Source organism: Dendrobates tinctorius, unplaced genomic scaffold (genome assembly GCF_039654945.1).
Source record: "Dendrobates tinctorius isolate UK_male_01 unplaced genomic scaffold, ASM3965494v1 ptg000254l, whole genome shotgun sequence".
Classification (NCBI taxonomy): Eukaryota; Metazoa; Chordata; class Amphibia; order Anura; family Dendrobatidae; genus Dendrobates; species Dendrobates tinctorius.
In genome coordinates, this window is record NW_027361921.1 from 11,801,574 (window position 1) to 11,819,747 (window position 18,174).

Sequence of the window (18,174 nt, forward strand, 5' to 3'; positions counted from 1 at the left end):
GCGTTATACTGGTGTACAGTGACACAGGTGAGCGTTATACTGGTGTACAGTTATACAGGTGAGCGTTATACTGGTGTACAGTGACACAGATGAGCGTTATACTGGTGTACAGTTATACTGGTGAGTGTTATACCGGTGTACAGTAATACAGGTGAGTGTTATACTGGTGTACAGTGACACAGGTGAGTGTTATACCGGTGTACAGTAATTCAGTTGAGTGTTATACTGGTGTACAGTTATACAGGTGAGCGTTATACCGGTGTACAGTTATACAGGTGATTGTTATACTGGTGTACAGTGACACAGGTGAGCGTTATACTGGTGTACAGTTATACAGGTGAGCGTTATACTGGTGTACAGTGACACAGGTGAGCGTTATAGTGGTGTACAGTTATACAGGTGAGCGTTATACTGGTGTACAGTGACACAGGTGAGCGTTATACTGGTGTACAGTTATACAGGTGAGCGTTATACTGGTGTACAGTTATACAGGTCAGTGTTATACCGGTGTACAGTAATACAGGTGAGTGTTATACCGGTGTACAGTAATACAGGTGAGTGTTATACTGGTGTACAGTTATATAGGTGAGCGTTATACTGGTGTACAGTTATACAGGTGATCGTTATACTGGTGTACAGTGACACAGGTGAGCGTTATACTCGTGTACAGTGACACAGGTGAGCATTATACTGGTGTACAGTTATACAGGTGAGCGTTATACTGGTGTAGAGTTATACAGGTGAGCGTTATACTGGTGTACAGTGACACAGGTGAGCGTTATACTGGTGTACAGTTATACAGGTGAGCGTTATACTGGTGTAGTGACACAGATGAGCGTTATACTGGTGTACAGTTATACTGGTGAGTGTTATACCGGTGTACAGTAATAGAGGTGAGTGTTATACTGGTGTACAGTGACACAGGTGAGTGTTATACCGGTGTACAGTAATACAGTTGAGTGTTATACTGGTGTACAGTTATACAGGTGAGCGTTATACCGGTGTACAGTTATACAGGTGAGCGTTATACTGGTGTACGGTTATACAGGTGAGCGTCATACTGGTGTACAGTGACACAGGTGAGTGTTATACTGGTGTATTTATACAGGTGAGCGTTATACTGGTGTACAGTTATACAGGTGAGTGTTATACCGGTGTACAGTTATACAGGTGAGTGTTATACTGGTGTACAGTTATACAGGTGAGAGTTATACCGGTGTACAGTTATAAAGGTGAGCATTATACTGGTGTACAGTGACACAGGTGAGCGTTATACTGGTGTACAGTAATACAGATGAGCGTTATACTGGTGTACAGTTTTATTCATTTCATTGTGCATTCAGTGCATATATGGGTGCGACCGCCCTCTTTCTGAGCTGGGAAAGCCATCCAGTCTGGTCTAAGCTGTTACAAGTGGTTCAGCCGCTCGACCCTTATTCACATTCACGCCACTTGGCAAGTGAAAAGGTTTTAAATACTAGAGTAGGGACTGTCCCACAAGGGTTGCCGTGACGTGGCGGGATGGCTTGTACATTATTTTGATCAAAATTATGTTTACTAAATACCCTTATTATTATTATTACCTTTATGCATTATTTGCAGTATATTTTTTACTTTTAGTTCAGGATATTTGTGTTTTTTGCTTTTTGTTTTCTCTGGTGTACAGTTATACAGGTGAGCGTTATACTGGTGTACAGTGACACAGGTGAGCGTTATACTGGTGTACAGTAATACAGGTGAGCGTTATATTGGTGTACAGTGACACAGGTGAGCGTTATACTGGTGTACAGTGACACAGGTGAGCGTTATACTGGTGTACAGTTATACAGGTGAGCGTTATACTGGTGTACAGTTATACAGGTGATCGTTATACCGGTGTACAGTGACACAGGTGAGCGTTATACTGGTGTACAGTTATACAGGTGAGCGTTATACTGGTGTACAGTGACACAGTTGAGCGTTATACTGGTGTACAGTTATACTGGTGAGTGTTATACTGGTGTACAGTGACACAGGTGAGTGTTATACCGGTGTACAGTAATACAGGTGAGTGTTATACTGGTGTACAGTGACACAGGTGAGTGTTATACCGGTGTACAGTTATACAGGTCAGTGTTATACCGGTGTACAGTAATACAGGTGAGTGTTATACCGGTGTACAGTAATACAGGTGAGTGTTATACTGGTGTACAGTTATATAGGTGAGCGTTATACTGGTGTACAGTAATACAGGTGTTATACTGGTGTACAGTTATACAGGTGATCGTTATACTGGTGTACAGTGACACAGGTGAGCATTATACTGGTGTACAGTTATACAGGTGAGCGTTATACTGGTGTAGAGTTATACAGGTGAGCGTTATACTGGTGTACAGTTATACAGGTGAGCGTTATACTGGTGTAGTGACACAGATGAGCGTTATACTGGTGTACAGTTATACTGGTGAGTGTTATACCGGTGTACAGTAATAGAGGTGAGTGTTATACTGGTGTACAGTGACACAGGTGAGTGTTATACCGGTGTACAGTAATACAGTTGAGTGTTATACTGGTGTACAGTTATACAGGTGAGCGTTATACCGGTGTACAGTTATACAGGTGAGCGTTATACTGGTGTACGGTTATACAGGTGAGCGTCATACTGGTGTACAGTGACACAGGTGAGCGTTATACTGGTGTATTTATACAGGTGAGCGTTATACTGGTGTACAGTTATACAGGTGAGTGTTATACCGGTGTACAGTTATACAGGTGAGTGTTATACTGGTGTACAGTTATACAGGTGAGAGTTATACCGGTGTACAGTTATAAAGGTGAGCATTATACTGGTGTACAGTGACACAGGTGAGCGTTATACTGGTGTACAGTAATACAGATGAGCGTTATACTGGTGTACAGTTTTATTCATTTCATTGTGCATTCAGTGCATATATGGGTGTGACCGCCCTCTTTCTGAGCTGGGAAAGCCATCCAGTCTGGCCTAAGCTGTTACAAGTGGTTCAGCCGCTCGACCCTTATTCACATTCACGCCACTTGGCAAGTGAAAAGGTTTTAAATACTAGAGTAGGGACTGTCCCACAAGGGTTGCCGTGACGTGGCGGGATGGCTTGTACATTATTTTGATCAAAATTATGTTTACTAAATACCCTTATTATTATTATTACCTTTATGCATTATTTGCAGTATATTTTTTACTTTTAGTTCAGGATATTTGTGTTTTTTGCTTTTTGTTTTCTCTGGTGTACAGTTATACAGGTGAGCGTTATACTGGTGTACAGTGACACAGGTGAGCGTTATACTGGTGTACAGTAATACAGGTGAGCGTTATACTGGTGTACAGTTATACAGGTGAGCGTTATACTGGTGTACAGTGACACAGTTGAGCGTTATACTGGTGTACAGTTATACTGGTGAGTGTTATACTGGTGTACAGTGACACAGGTGAGTGTTATACCGGTGTACAGTAATACAGTTGAGTGTTATACCGGTGTACAGTTATACAGGTGAGCGTTATACCGATGTACAGTTATACAGGTGAGCGTTATACTGGTGTACAGTTATACAGGTGGGCGTTATACTGGTGTACAGTAATACAGGTGTTATACTGGTGTACAGTTATACAGGTGAGCGTTATACTGGTGTACAGTTATACAGGTGAGCGTTATACTGGTATACAGTAATACAGGTGAGTGTTATACCGATGTACAGTTATACAGGTGAGCGTTATACTGGTGTACAGTTATACAGGTGAGCGTTATACCGGTGTACAGTAATACAGGTGAGTGTTATACTGGTGTACAGTTATACAGGTGAGTGTTATACTGATGTAGTTATACAGGTGATCGTTATACTGGTGTACAGTTATACAGGTGAGTGTTATACTGGTGTACAGTTATACAGGTGAGCGTTATACTGATGTAGTTATACAGGTGATCGTTATAGTGGTGTACAGTGACACAGGTGAGCGTTATACCGGTGTACAGTTATACAGGTCAGTGTTATACCGGTGTACAGTAATACAGGTGAGTGTTATACCGGTGTACAGTAATACAGGTGAGTGTTATACTGGTGTACAGTTATATAGGTGAGCGTTATACTGGTGTACAGTTATACAGGTGATCGTTATACTGGTGTACAGTGACACAGGTGAGCGTTATACCGGTGTACAGTTATACAGGTGAGCGTTATACCGGTGTACAGTTATACAGGTGAGAGTTATACTGGTGTACAGTTATACAGGTGAGCGTTATACTGGTGTACAGTTATACAGGTGAGCGTTATACCGGTGTACAGTTATACAGGTGAGCGTTATACCAGTGTACAGTTATACAGGTGAGCGTTATACTGGTGTACAGTGACACAGGTGAGCGTTATACAGGTGAGCGTTATACCGGTGTACAGTTATACAGGTGAGTGTTATACTGGTGTACAGTGACACAGGTGAGCGTTATACTGGTGTAGTTATACAGGTGAGCGTTATACCGGTGTAAAGTTATACAGGTGAGTGTTATACTGGTGTAGTGACACAGGTGAGTGTTATACTGGTGTAGTGACACAGGTGAGTGTTATACTGGTGTAGTGACACAGGTGAGCGTTATACTGGTGTACAGTTATACAGGTGAGCGTTATACCGGTGTACAGTTATACAGGTCAGCGTTATACCGGTGTAGTTATACAGGTGAGCGTTATACCGGTGTACAGTAATACAGGTGATCGTTATACTGGTGTACAGTTATGCAGGGGAGCGTTATACTGGTGTACAGTGACACAGGTGAGCGTTATACTGGTGTACAGTTATACAGGTGGGTGTTATACTGGTGTACAGTTATACAGGTGAGTGTTATACTGGTGTACAGTTATACAGGTGAGTGTTATACCGGTGTACAGTTATACAGGTGAGTGTTATACCGGTGTATAGTTATACAGGTGAGTGTTATACTGGTGTACAGTTATACAGGTGAGCGTTATACCGGTGTACAGTTACAGTTGAGCGTTATACCGGTGTACAGTTATACAGGTGAGCATTATACCGGTGTAAAGTTATACAGGTGAGCGTTATACCGGTGTATAGTTATACAGGTGAGTGTTATACTGGTGTACAGTTATACAGGTGAGCGTTATACCGGTGTACAGTTATACAGGTGATCGTTATACCGATGGACAGTTATACAGGTGAGCGTTATACCGGTGTACAGTTATACAGGTGAGCGTTATACCGGTGTACAGTTATACAGGTGAGCGTTATACCGGTGTACAGTTATACAGGTGAGCGTTATACCGGTGTACAGTTATACAGGTGAGCGTTATACTGGTGAGCGTTATACTGGTGTACAGTTATACAGGTGAGCGTTATACCGGTGTACAGTTATACAGGTGAGCGTTACACTGATGTAGTTATACAGGTGATCGTTATACTGGTGTACAGTGACACAGGTGATCGTTATACTGGTGTACAGTTATACAGGTGAGCGTTATACTGGTGTACAGTGACACAGGTGAGCGTTATAGTGGTGTACAGTTATACAGGTGAGCGTTATACTGGTGTACAGTTATACAGGTCAGTGTTATACCGGTGTACATTAATACAGGTGAGTGTTATACAGGTGTACAGTAATACAGGTGAGTGTTATACTGGTGTACAGTTATATAGGTGAGCGTTATACTGGTGTACAGTTATACAGGTGATCGTTATACTGGTGTACAGTGACACAGGTGAGCGTTATACTGGTGTATAGTTATACAGGTGAGCGTTATACCGGTGTATAGTTATACAGGTGAGCGTTATACTGGTGTACATTGACACACGTGAGCGTTATACTGGTGTACAGTTATACAGGTGAGCGTTATACTGGTGTACAGTTATACAGGTGAGCGTTATACTGGTGTACAGTTATACTGGTGAGTGTTATACCGGTGTACAGTGACACAGGTGAGTGTTATACCGGTGTACAGTAATACAGTTGAGTGTTATACTGGTGTACAGTTATACTGGTGAGTGTTATACTGGTGTACAGTGACACAGGTGAGTGTTATACCGGTGTACAGTAATACAGTTGAGTGTTATACTGGTGTACAGTTATACAGGTGAGCGTTATACTGGTGTACAGTGACACAGGTGAGCGTTATACTGGTGTACAGTTATACAGGTGAGCATTATACCGGTGTAGTTATACAGGTGAGCGTTATACTGGTGTACAGTTATACAGGTGAGAGTTATACTGGTGTACAGTGACAGAGGTGAGCGTTATACTGGTGTACAGTGACACAGGTGAGCGTTATACCGGTGTACAGTTATACAGGTGAGCGTTACACTGATGTATTTATACAGGTGATCGTTATACTGGTGTACAGTGACACAGGTGAGCGTTATACTGGTGTACAGTGACACAGGTGAGCGTTATAGTGGTGTACAGTGACACAGGTGAGCGTTATACCGGTGTATAGTAATACAGGTGAGTGTTATACCGGTGTCCAGTAATACAGGAGAGTGTTATACTGGTGTACAGTTATATAGGTGAGCGTTATACTGGTGTACAGTTATACAGGTGATCGTTATACTGGTGTACAGTTATACAGGTGAGCGTTATACTGGTGTACAGTTATACAGGTGAGCGTTATACTGGTGTACAGTGACACAGGTGAGCGTTATACTGGTGTACAGTGACACAGGTGAGCGTTATACTGGTGTACAGTGACACAGGTGAGCGTTATACCGGTGTACAGTGACACAGGTGAGCGTTACACTGATGTATTTATACAGGTGATCGTTATACTGGTGTACAGTGACACAGGTGAGCGTTATACTGGTGTACAGTTATACAGGTGAGCGTTATACTGGTGTACAGTGACACAGGTGAGCGTTATACTGGTGTACAGTGACACAGGTGAGCGTTATAGTGGTGTACAGTGACACAGGTGAGCGTTATACCGGTGTACAGTAATACAGGTGAGTGTTATACCGGTGTACAGTAATACAGGTGAGTGTTATACTGGTGTACAGTTATATAGGTGAGCGTTATACTGGTGTACAGTTATACAGGTGATCGTTATACTGGTGTACAGTGACACAGGTGAGCGTTATACTGGTGTACAGTTATAGAGGTGAGCGTTATACTGGTGTACAGTTATACAGGTGAGCGTTATACTGGTGTACAGTTATACAGGTGAGCGTTATACTGGTGTACAGTGACACAGGTGAGCGTTATACTGGTGTACAGTTATACAGGTGAGAGTTATACTGGTGTACAGTGACACAGATGAGCGTTATACTGGTGTACAGTTATACTGGTGAGTGTTATACTGGTGTACAGTAATACAGGTGAGTGTTATACTGGTGTACAGTGACACAGGTGAGTGTTATACTGGTGTACGGTTATACAGGTGAGCGTTATACTGGTGTACAGTGACACAGGTGAGCGTTATACTCGTGTACAGTTATACAGGTGAGCGTTATACCGGTGTACAGTTATACAGGTGAGTGTTATACAGGTGATCGTTATACTGGTGTACAGTGAAACAGGTGAGCGTTATACCGGTGTACAGTTATACAGGTGAGCGTTACACTGATGTATTTATACAGGTGATTGTCATACTGGTGTACAGTGGCACAGGTGAGCGTTATACTGGTGTACAGTTATACAGGTGAGCGTTATACTGGTGTACAGTGACACAGGTGAGCGTTATAGTGGTGTACAGTTATACAGGTCAGCATTATACCGGTGTACAGTTATACAGGTGAGCGTTATACTGGTGTACAGATATACAGGTGAGCGTTATACCGGTGTACAGTTATACAGGTGAGCGTTATACTGGTGTACAGTAATACAGGTGAGCGTTATACTGGTGTACAGTTATACAGGTGAGCGTTATACCGGTGTACAGTGATACAGGTGAGCGTTATACCGGTGTACAGTTATACAGGTGAGCGTTATACTGGTGTACAGTAATACAGGTGAGCGTTATACTGGTGTACAGTTATACAGGTGAGCGTTATACCGGTGTACAGTGATACAGGTGAGCGTTATACCGGTGTACAGTTATACAGGTGAGTGTTATACTGGTGTACAGTTATACAGGTGAGCGTTATACCGGTGTACAGTTATACAGGTGAGCGTTATACCGGTGTACAGTTATACAGGTGAGTGTTATACTGGTGTAGTTATACAGGTGAGCGTTATACCGGTGTACAGTGATACAGGTGAGCGTTATACCGGTGTACAGTTATACAGGTGAGTGTTATACTGGTGTACAGTTATACAGGTGAGCGTTATACTGGTGTACAGTGACACAGGTGAGCGTTATACTGGTGTACAGTTATACAGGTGAGTGTTATACTGGTGTAGTTATACAGGTGAGCGTTATACTGGTGTACAGTGACACAGGTGAGCGTTATACTGGTGTAGTTATACAGGTGAGCGTTATACCGGTGTACAGTTATACAGGTGAGCGTTATACAGGTGAGTGTTATACTGGTGTACAGTTATACAGGTGAGTGTTATACTGATGTACAGTAATACAGGTGAGCGTTATACTGGTGTAGTTATACAGGTGAGCGTTATACTGGTGTACAGTTATACAGGTGAGCGTTATACTGGTGTACAGTTATACAGGTGAGCGTTATACTGGTGTACAGTTATACAGGTGAGCGTTATACCGGTGTACAGTTATACAGGTGAGTGTTATACCGGTGTACAGTAATACAGGTGAGTGTTATACTGGTGTACAGTTATACAGGTGAGCGTTATACCGGTGTACAGTTATACAGGTGAGCGTTATACTGGTGTACAGTTATACAGGTGAGCGTTATACCGGTGTACAGTTATACAGGTGAGCGTTATACCGGTGTACAGTTATACAGGTGAGCGTTATACTGGTGTACAGTTATACAGGTGAGCGTTATACCGGTGTACAGTTATACAGGTGAGCATTATACCGGTGTACAGTTATACAGGTGAGCATTATACCGGTGTACAGTTATACAGGTGAGCGTTATACCGGTGTACAGTTTTCTAGCTCCTGGTGTGACTATCGCGATCACAGTTGCATAGTTTGGGGTGCAGTGTCTTTCTCTCCTTTGCTGTGGAGATAGAAACACACGAGACTGTTTCCCAGCAGATTATCCGGTAATCGTCATGTCTGCTCGTCTCCAAACCGTACAAGGACCATGGTCCTCATCATCTCTCCGCACCACGGCAGTGTCGCAATCCAGAGGGCGGGCCGACGCGCTGCTCCGTGATTGGTCGTTCTGAGGCCGCCTGACGTTGAACTGTCACTTTCGCTTTTGGTTAGTGTTTGCTGAATCGGTAACCGCTTTGTAAATCTGAACGTGTGCGGTCTGCGTCATAGCTCACAGGTTAGTAGACTGCACGGCACGTGAGCAGCGCAGGCAGTGTGCGGAGAATCGGACGGGATCACGTAAGCAGCGATATCGCTAAACTTCCAGGGTCTTCAGGAAGTCACGAGACGGCAATTGTGTAATGACGACATCTGCTAATTGTTAATGTGTGTTATGGGACCTTATTGTAGAACTGCAATCTCCTCTCGGGGCATGTTACCTGCTTCTCTGCTCCCCTCCCTCTCGGGGCACGTTACCTGCTTCTCTCCTCCCTCTCGGGGCACGTTACCTGCTTCTCTCCTCCCTCTCGGGGCACGTTACCCGCTTCTCTGCTCTCCTCCCTCTCGGGGCACGTTACCCGCTTCTCTGCTCTCCTCCCTCTCGGGGCACGTTACCCGCTTCTCTGCTCGCCTCCCTCTCGGGGCACGTTACCCGCTTCTCTGCTCCCCTCCCTCTCGGGGCACGTTACCCGCTTCTCTGCTCGCCTCCCTCTCGGGGCACGTTACCCGCTTCTCTGCTCTCCTCCCTCTCGGGGCACGTTACCTGCTTCTCTGCTCCCCTCCCTCTCGGGGCACGTTACCTGCTTCTCTGCTCCCCTCCCTCTCGGGGCACGTTACCTGCTTCTCTGCTCTCCTCCCTCTCGGGGAACGTTACCTGCTTCTCTCCTCCCTCTCGGGGCACGTTACCCGCTTCTCTGCTCGCCTCCCTCTCGGGGCACGTTACCCGCTTCTCTGCTCGCCTCCCTCTCGGGGCACGTTACCCGCTTCTCTGCTCGCCTCCCTCTCGGGGCATGTTACCCGCTTCTCTGCTCCCCTCCCTCTCGGGGCACGTTACCCGCTTCTCTGCTCCCCTCCCTCTCGGGGCACGTTACCCGCTTCTCTGCTCCCCTCCCTCTCGGGGCACGTTACCTGCTTCTCTGCTCTCCTCCCTCTCGGGGCACGTTACCCGCTTCTCTGCTCCCCTCCCTCTCGGGGCACGTTACCCGCTTCTCTGCTCTCCTCCCTCTCGGGGCACGTTACCCGCTTCTCTGCTCTCCTCCCTCTCGGGGCACGTTACCTGCTTCTCTGCTCCCCTCCCTCTCGGGGCACGTTACCTGCTTCTCTCCTCCCTCTCGGGGCACGTTACCCGCTTCTCTGCTCCCCTCCCTCTCGGGGCACGTTACCCGCTTCTCTGCTCTCCTCCCTCTCGGGGCACGTTACCCGCTTCTCTGCTCCCCTCCCTCTCGGGGCAGGTTACCCGCTTCTCTGCTCCCCTCCCTCTCGGGGCACGTTACCCGCTTCTCTGCTCTCCTCCCTCTCGGGGCACGTTACCCGCTTCTCTGCTCTCCTCCCTCTCGGGGCACGTTACCTGCTTCTCTGCTCCCCTCCCTCTCGGGGCACGTTACCTGCTTCTCTCCTCCCTCTCGGGGCACGTTACCCGCTTCTCTGCTCCCCTCCCTCTCGGGGCACGTTACCCGCTTCTCTGCTCTCCTCCCTCTCGGGGCACGTTACCCGCTTCTCTGCTCCCCTCCCTCTCGGGGCAGGTTACCCGCTTCTCTGCTCGCCTCCCTCTCGGGGCACGTTACCCGCTTCTCTGCTCTCCTCCCTCTCGGGGCACGTTACCCGCTCCTCTGCTCCCCTCCCTCTCGGGGCACGTTACCCGCTTCTCTGCTCCCCTCCCTCTCGGGGCACGTTACCCGCTTCTCTGCTCCCTCCCTCTCGGGGCACGTTACCCGCTTCTCTGCTCCCCTCCCTCTCGGGGCAGGTTACCCGCTTCTCTGCTCGCCTCCCTCTCGGGGCACGTTACCCGCTTCTCTGCTCTCCTCCCTCTCGGGGCACGTTACCTGCTTCTCTGCTCCCCTCCCTCTCGGGGCACGTTACCTGCTTCTCTGCTCCCCTCCCTCTCGGGGCACATTACCTGCTTCTCTGCTCCCCTCCCTCTCGGGGCACGTTACCTGCTTCTCTGCTCCCTCCCTCTCGGGTCACGTTACCTGCTTCTCTGCTCCCCTCCCTCTCGGGGCACGTTACCTGCTTCTCTGCTCCCTCCCTCTCGGGGCACGTTATCTGCTTCTCTGCTCTCCTCCCTCTCGGGGCACGTTACCTGCTTCTCTGCTCCCCTCCCTCTCGGGGCACGTTACCTGCTTCTCTGCTCCCTCCCTCTCGGGGCACGTTACCCGCTTCTCTGCTCTCCTCCCTCTCGGGGCACGTTACCTGCTTCTCTGCTCCCTCCCTCTCGGGGCACGTTACCTGCTTCTCTGCTCCCCTCCCTCTCGGGGCACGTTACCTGCTTCTCTGCTCCCTCCCTCTCGGGGCACGTTACCTGCTTCTCTCCTCCCTCTCGGGGCACGTTACCTGCTTCTCTGCTCCCCTCCCTCTCGGGGCACGTTACCTGCTTCTCTGCTCCCTCCCTCTCGGGGCACGTTACCTGCTTCTCTGCTCCCCTCCCTCTCGGGGCACGTTACCTGCTTCTCTGCTCCCCTCCCTCTCGGGGCACGTTACCTGCTTCTCTCCTCCCTCTCGGGGCAGGTTACCTGCTTCTCTGCTCTCCTCCCTCTCGGGGCAGGTTACCTGCTTCTCTGCTCTCCTCCCTCTCGGGGCACGTTACCTGCTTCTCTGCTCTCCTCCCTCTCGGGGCACGTTACCTGCTTCTCTCCCTCTCGGGGCACGTTACCTGCTTCTCTGTTCTCCTCCCTCTCGGGGCACGTTACCTGCTTCCCTGTTCTCCCTCTCGGGGCACGTTACCTGCTTCTCTGCTCCCCTCCCTCTCGGGGCACGTTACCTGCTTCTCTGCTCCCCTCCCTCTCGGGGCACGTTACCTGCTTCTCTCCTCCCTCTCGGGGCACATTACCTGCTTCTCTGCTCTCCTCCCTCTCGGGGCAGGTTACCTGCTTCTCTGCTCTCCTCCCTCTCGGGGCACGTTACCTGCTTCTCTGCTCTCCTCCCTCTCGGGGCACGTTACCTGCTTCTCTCCCTCTCGGGGCACGTTACCTGCTTCTCTGTTCTCCTCCCTCTCGGGGCACGTTACCTGCTTCTCTGTTCTCCTCCCTCTCGGGGCACGTTACCTGCTTCTCTGCTCTCCTCCCTCTCGGGGCACGTTACCTGCTTCTCTGCTCTCCTCCCTCTCGGGGCACGTTACCTGCTTCTCTGCTCCCCTCCCTCTCGGGGCACGTTACCTGCTTCTCTGCTCCCCTCCCCCTCGGGGCAGGTTACCTGCGTTCTCTGCTGGCCTCTCGTTACCTGCGTTCTCTGCTGGCCTCTCGCCCGTCTTACCTACTATCCAGGGCTGTGGAGTCGGTAAGCCACAGTTGCGATTCCGACTCCTGGATTTTATCAGGCTCCGACTCCGACTCCTTCATAAATGGCCAATTCATAACAACAAATTTACTGTTGTAAAATATTAAACATCGTGCTTATTCAGTTTCTCACCATCATATATAAGTAATCAGACCACTTAGAGCAAAAACTACATTTATTAGAATACAATTAGAATATAGCAAATAACTTTTATAAACTGTAAGTAAATATGCAATAAACACTTTTATGCAGTTAATAAGAAGAAATCTATAAATTTGTCCTCAGAAAAAGTATTGCCTCTGTCAGATCCTCCTTCATGGATGCCCTCAAATCTGATCTAATTATTTTGAGAGCAGAGAACAACCTCTCTACACTAACTTGTGTTGGTGGCAAAGCAGTAACCACTCGGGCAACATCTCTGTCAATGTCAGGATACAGAGGAATCGCTTGTTGCACTGTTATTTTTGATGAACGGTCAAATTTCTCAATTTCTTTTAGTGCACATGAAAAATTCTGCTGAAATGTACTGGCTGTGTTCCTTGATGGGGATGACTCTTCTTCTATGCGGGAACGCTTTGCACGGTCCTTGTGATCCAAATATTTTTTGAAATTAAATTCTTCAGTTGATGATGAGGGTGAAGATGTGGCAGGACGACCAAATTCTTCTTGTTCCTCCTGACTGTTCTGCAACCCTTTCATCCTTACTGCTATTTCAAACAGAGCTTCTTTTCCTTTACTTAGCTGTTGATCATCTAGAAGAATCCGATGCATTGGGTCTACATAAACAGCTGCCAAAAGAATGTTATTTTGTAATAGTAGCTCCTCTCTCCGTTTCATTGATGTAGCAATGCCACTTGCAATTAACCCTCTTCTTTGGGACAGGCGAAACATCAGGTTCTTCCACTCCTTTAAGAAAATACCTGGAGTTAAGTCCTCTGCTTGTAATTTTCTAGTCACTGTAAATGGGTGCTCTAGCAATTTTTCCAGCTCAGTCACCTGATTCCACTGACTTTCATTTAGCGTCAGTTGAGGGTTAGCCATGTCTACAAGAAAGGTTTTCAGTTCAACCAAGCGCTGAATCATTAAGTAAGTACTGCCCCATCCTGTGGCTTGATCAATAATTGCCCCTTTTCCAGCACGTCTCTTCAAAATTGAGTCAACTTTAGGGGTTCTGGCAACAGTAGCCAATTTTCTCACCTTGCCAATCAGTGCAGCAGCATGTCCTTCTTGCAGACTGTCTCTTATAGCCAGCTGTAGCGTATGCACAACACAGGGCATGTGATGAATGAAAGAACATATTGACACAGTTTCAACAAGATCATCTAAACTATCATGTTGCTGTTCATCTGAAGCAACTTCAGTTTGCTCCTCAGTTACAATACTGTGTTCCTCTATTTCAAACATTTCTGTGTCTGTGGACCCAGAATGTTCTTCTAGCTGCTGGTCACCATCATTACTCTCATTCATTAGCTTAATAGTACTTATCATATTTGAAGCATTGTCAGTTACGACAGAAAGAACTTGCTCTTTTTTAAGTTCATAGTCTTGCAGAACCTTTTCCACCAAGACCTGGAGAAACTCACTGGTGTGATGAGGTTTGGTGTCTTTTACTGCCAATGTCTTGGTAACTATTTCATTTTTGTCACAAACAAATCGGACATTGATGGCAAAATAGTTCACTCTGTGACGTGTGCAGGCATCCATTTTAAGAAACAGAAAGCGTCCCTTGAGAGTTTATTTAAGTTCTTCCTTTTGTTTAAAAGCTTCTTCGATTACTAATTTTCTAATACTCTCTCTCTCCAGAGAAACACCAAGCTTGCGGGTCATTTCCCCATTCAGACACATAAAAGCTGGTCGTGAAAATAATGAAATAGGCACACTATTCTTTACAACAAGCTCTATGATCTGTTTTTTAAATGTATCTACTGTAATTGTCACAGTAACTTTGTCACTGACAAAATATCTTGCAACCGATGGCTGCAAAGTTCTCTGCTCCTTTGTTTGGCTGGAAGAGCTGGGCACTGGTTCATTGGTTTGGATGCAGTCTTTCTCATCCACTGCTTTCAGTACTTCTGGATGAAAGCGCTGTAAATGTCTCTTTAGATTAGAAGCTCTGGTAGGAGCATTTTTATCTTTGCCTGAATATGCACTCATCTTGGCTTCACAGCATTTGTTTTCGTCTGGATCATTTGTCATACACTGACAGACATAATGTTTTCTATCTTGAGTGATGGTGAAATGTTCAAATACAGCTGATTTAATGTGATGCTTCTTTGACATGCTCAGGTTTTTAATTCTGCATTCACAATCCAAATGACAATTGTTTTTCCTAAAAACAATTGTACAAAATTATTGCCAGGTCGTACAACTGATATAGTGGTCAGTAATACTGTTATTATTCCTCATGTACTCACAGTTAACTGATGCAAAGTTTGTTGAAAGGATAATACTTCTTACAGTCTTCCTCTTCTGAGTAGCAGGCAGCTGTGAGATGCTTGGATGACGCACACCTAGTACGATCTAGTCTAAAGGAGGAGCTTTACTACTAAGAATTTGCAATACATTTTCACTTTCAGTTTCATACATTGTAAGTAGGGGGGTTGGGGCAGCATGAGGTTAACCAAGTATAAGATTAGATAAGGGCAGTGGAGAACAGTGACACACAAGAAGTAAGAAATGTCTCTATCTCCAGCAGAACTGCTTATCACTGTTGTTCATAGTTTGCTAGAACATATATATTTGAGTAACATTTATAAAATTCATATGAAAGTTCAATTATGAAATATTAATACATTTTTTTTAAAGCTGGAGTCGGAGTCGGTACATTTCTACCGACTCCGACTCCAGCCAAAACTAACTCTGACTCCGACTCCACGACTCCGACTCCACAGCCCTGCCTACTTCTCTACTCAATGCGCCTGAAGTAGAGTTTGTGCAGAGCTAATAAGATGCTTGTTGTCGTACTTAGGTGTAGTATTCCCCATACAGGGATGTTAAACAGGACCGTAAATTTAAGATTTTATCTGTTGTGTAACCATACCTTATGTATATACAGCGGCATGTAAAATTTTGGGCATCCCTGGTCAAAATGACTGTTATTGTGAACAGTTAAGCATGTTGAAGATTAAATTATGTATAAAAGACCGGTACACGGGATCACCAGTATAGTTGAAGGATCAGCAGGTTGCATAACCAGGAATAGCCAGAGGTCGAAACACAGGAGCAGCAGTATAGTTAACCCCCTAACCGCCAGAGCTCTTTTCAGTTTTGCATTTTCATTTTTTCTGTCCCCTTCTTCCCAGACATAACTTTGTTATTTTTCCCTCAATATTGCCATGTGAGGGCTTATTTTTTGCGGGATGAGTAGCAACTTTGACCGACAGCATTGGTTTTACCATGTTGTGTACTAAAAAATGGGAAAACAACTCCAAGTGCAGTGAAATTTCAAAAAAGTGTAATTCCACACTGTTTTTTGTTTGGCTTTTTTGCTAGGTTCACTAAATGTTATAACTGATCTGCCATTATGATTCTCCAGGTCATTACGAGTTCATAGACACCAAACATGTCTAGGTTCTTTTTTTTTTAGCTAAGTGGTGAAAATTTTTTCCAAATTTTGCTAAAAAAAACCTTTGCTGTCGTTTTTAAAGGGAACCTGTCACCCCCCCAGGGTGTTTTTAACTAAAAGAGCCACCTTCAGCAGCACTAAGGCTGCATTCTGTGAAGGTGGCTCTTCTGTTTCTGACCCCCTTTAACGCCAAAATATAGACTTTTCTAAATAGGTCCTCATACCTGCATTCTGTCACAGAGGTATGGAGTGTCCCTCTGTTTAAGCCACCTCCCAGCTGTCCATCAAACCCCCTCTATAGCGTCCCTGCACCGCCTCCTCCTGTGTTGTTGCCATTACATGTTGGGCACCTGCGCTGTGATGACAGTTCTTGGGCATGCGCCGTGTGCGCTGCCCGGGAACTGCCATCAGGCTATCGCACCTGCGTGTTTCGGAGTCCCCAGATTGATAGATTCCCAGCTTATTTTAGCTGTCTTTGGTTGTTGTTTGTGCGGTGTTTTCTTCTTTGGTATGTATGGCTTCATGTACATAAGGAGCTCTGGGGGGATTTTCACAGCCCCGTTCTAACTTGTATGATGTTCTATGATTGTGTCCAGTGCTGGTCATTTTTGTGGGGATGCCCACTTATAGTGCTGTTATCTGGCCAGCTTGTTATATACATTTGCCTTTATTATATATTGTCCTTATTGATGTTATTGTTATATATTGTATCTTGCTGGCCTCTCTTTGCCCACAGGGCACTCCATGTGCTTACATGTTGATCTGCACCACTATGACATTGTCTTTGAGGGCTGTATAAATATAGACATTTCTGTAATGAGGGTGGTGCTGAAATTTAGTTTTTAAATGCTTTTAACCTGTTTCTGTTTTGTTGACAATAAATAGAATCTTTTTGTACTCTTGTATTCAGGTGTGCACATTTATCTCCATGCATGTTGCAGCACCCTACTGTTACATGTTTTTTACATTTTGTGGTGCACCATGTATCTATACATTGTTGCACTGTATAAATACCTGGCATTTAGCATTAGGCTATGTGCACACGCTGCGGTTTTTGCTGCGGTTCCGCTGCGGTTTTGGCCGCAGTAGAACTGCAGCAGTTCTGCAGACAGTGTACAGGAGCATGTTATCCTATGGGATTTATAATTTTCTGTGCACATGCTGCTGATTTTTAACTCTGGAAAAGCTGCGGTTTTGAATCCGCAGAAAGAATTGACATGTGACTTCTTTTCTGTGGATTCTGCTGCGGTTTACCATCTCCTCCATTGTAGAGGTGATAAACCGCAGGCCAATCTGCAGGTAAAACCGCAGGTCATTTTACCTGCGGTTCCGCAGATAAAATATCCGCAGACCAATCCGCAGCGTGTGCACATGGCCTTAGACAGTCTGCTACAACAGAGAAAGTCTAGGAGTTGCCTGCTATACTCTGCACAGCCATTAGTTATCCTAGATGTGATTTGGGTCCCCTGAGGATTCTGCAAAAATGAAATGGGTTGGGACCCACTGAGGGATACTGCAGGGCCTCCATTGCAGGGGAGATATGGACTGCCCTTATCTGAGCGAGAGTTTAGGAGGTAGCCTTAAAGGGAACCTGTCAGCAGTTTTTGCTAATATAAGATACGGCCATCACCTTTCAGGGCTGATATACAACATTCTATAAGGGCAGTTTCACACGTCCAGACAATTCCGGTATGTCCGTGTGCATACGTATGCCATCCGTGTGACGTCCGTGTGTACCATCCGTGTGCTGTCTGTGTGCTGACCGTGTGCTGTCCGTGTTTTTGAAAAATTAGTTTCAATGTTAACCCTTTGACTTTTAAAAATGCACACGGATCGCACACGGACAGCATCCGTGTGCGGTACGTGTTTACACGGACCCATTGACTTGTATGGGTCCGCGTGATCCATGCTGTTGCACAAAAACGGACATGTCAGCGTGTTTTGCACACGGACACACGGTCCATGAAAACACGCTGACATCTGCATAGACACATCCATTCGAA

At 46.1% G+C, this 18,174-nt stretch overlaps 1 protein-coding gene and 1 long non-coding RNA gene across 5 annotated transcripts in view; one reads left to right on the top strand and one right to left on the bottom strand.

Moving 5' to 3' along the window:
- Window positions 1–9,181, bottom strand: part of LOC141067733 (uncharacterized) — a 71,880-nt gene extending 62,699 nt beyond the window's left edge. The window contains exon 1 of the long non-coding RNA XR_012226467.1: window positions 8,995–9,181. This is a non-coding gene — a long non-coding RNA (uncharacterized lncRNA). The remainder of the gene's footprint in view (window positions 1–8,994) is intronic.
- Window positions 9,182–9,203: 22 nt separating this feature from the next.
- STAT1 (signal transducer and activator of transcription 1) overlaps window positions 9,204–18,174 on the top strand; it is a 630,302-nt gene continuing 621,331 nt past the window's right edge. For 2 of the 4 annotated variants that reach the window (XM_073558164.1, XM_073558167.1), the window contains exon 1: window positions 9,204–9,352. The gene's annotated coding sequence lies outside the window, so the exon portion shown is untranslated. Of the gene's footprint in view, window positions 9,353–9,376; window positions 9,474–18,174 lie in introns of those variants that run through there. The other 2 variants (XM_073558166.1, XM_073558165.1) reach the window with 2 other exon arrangements.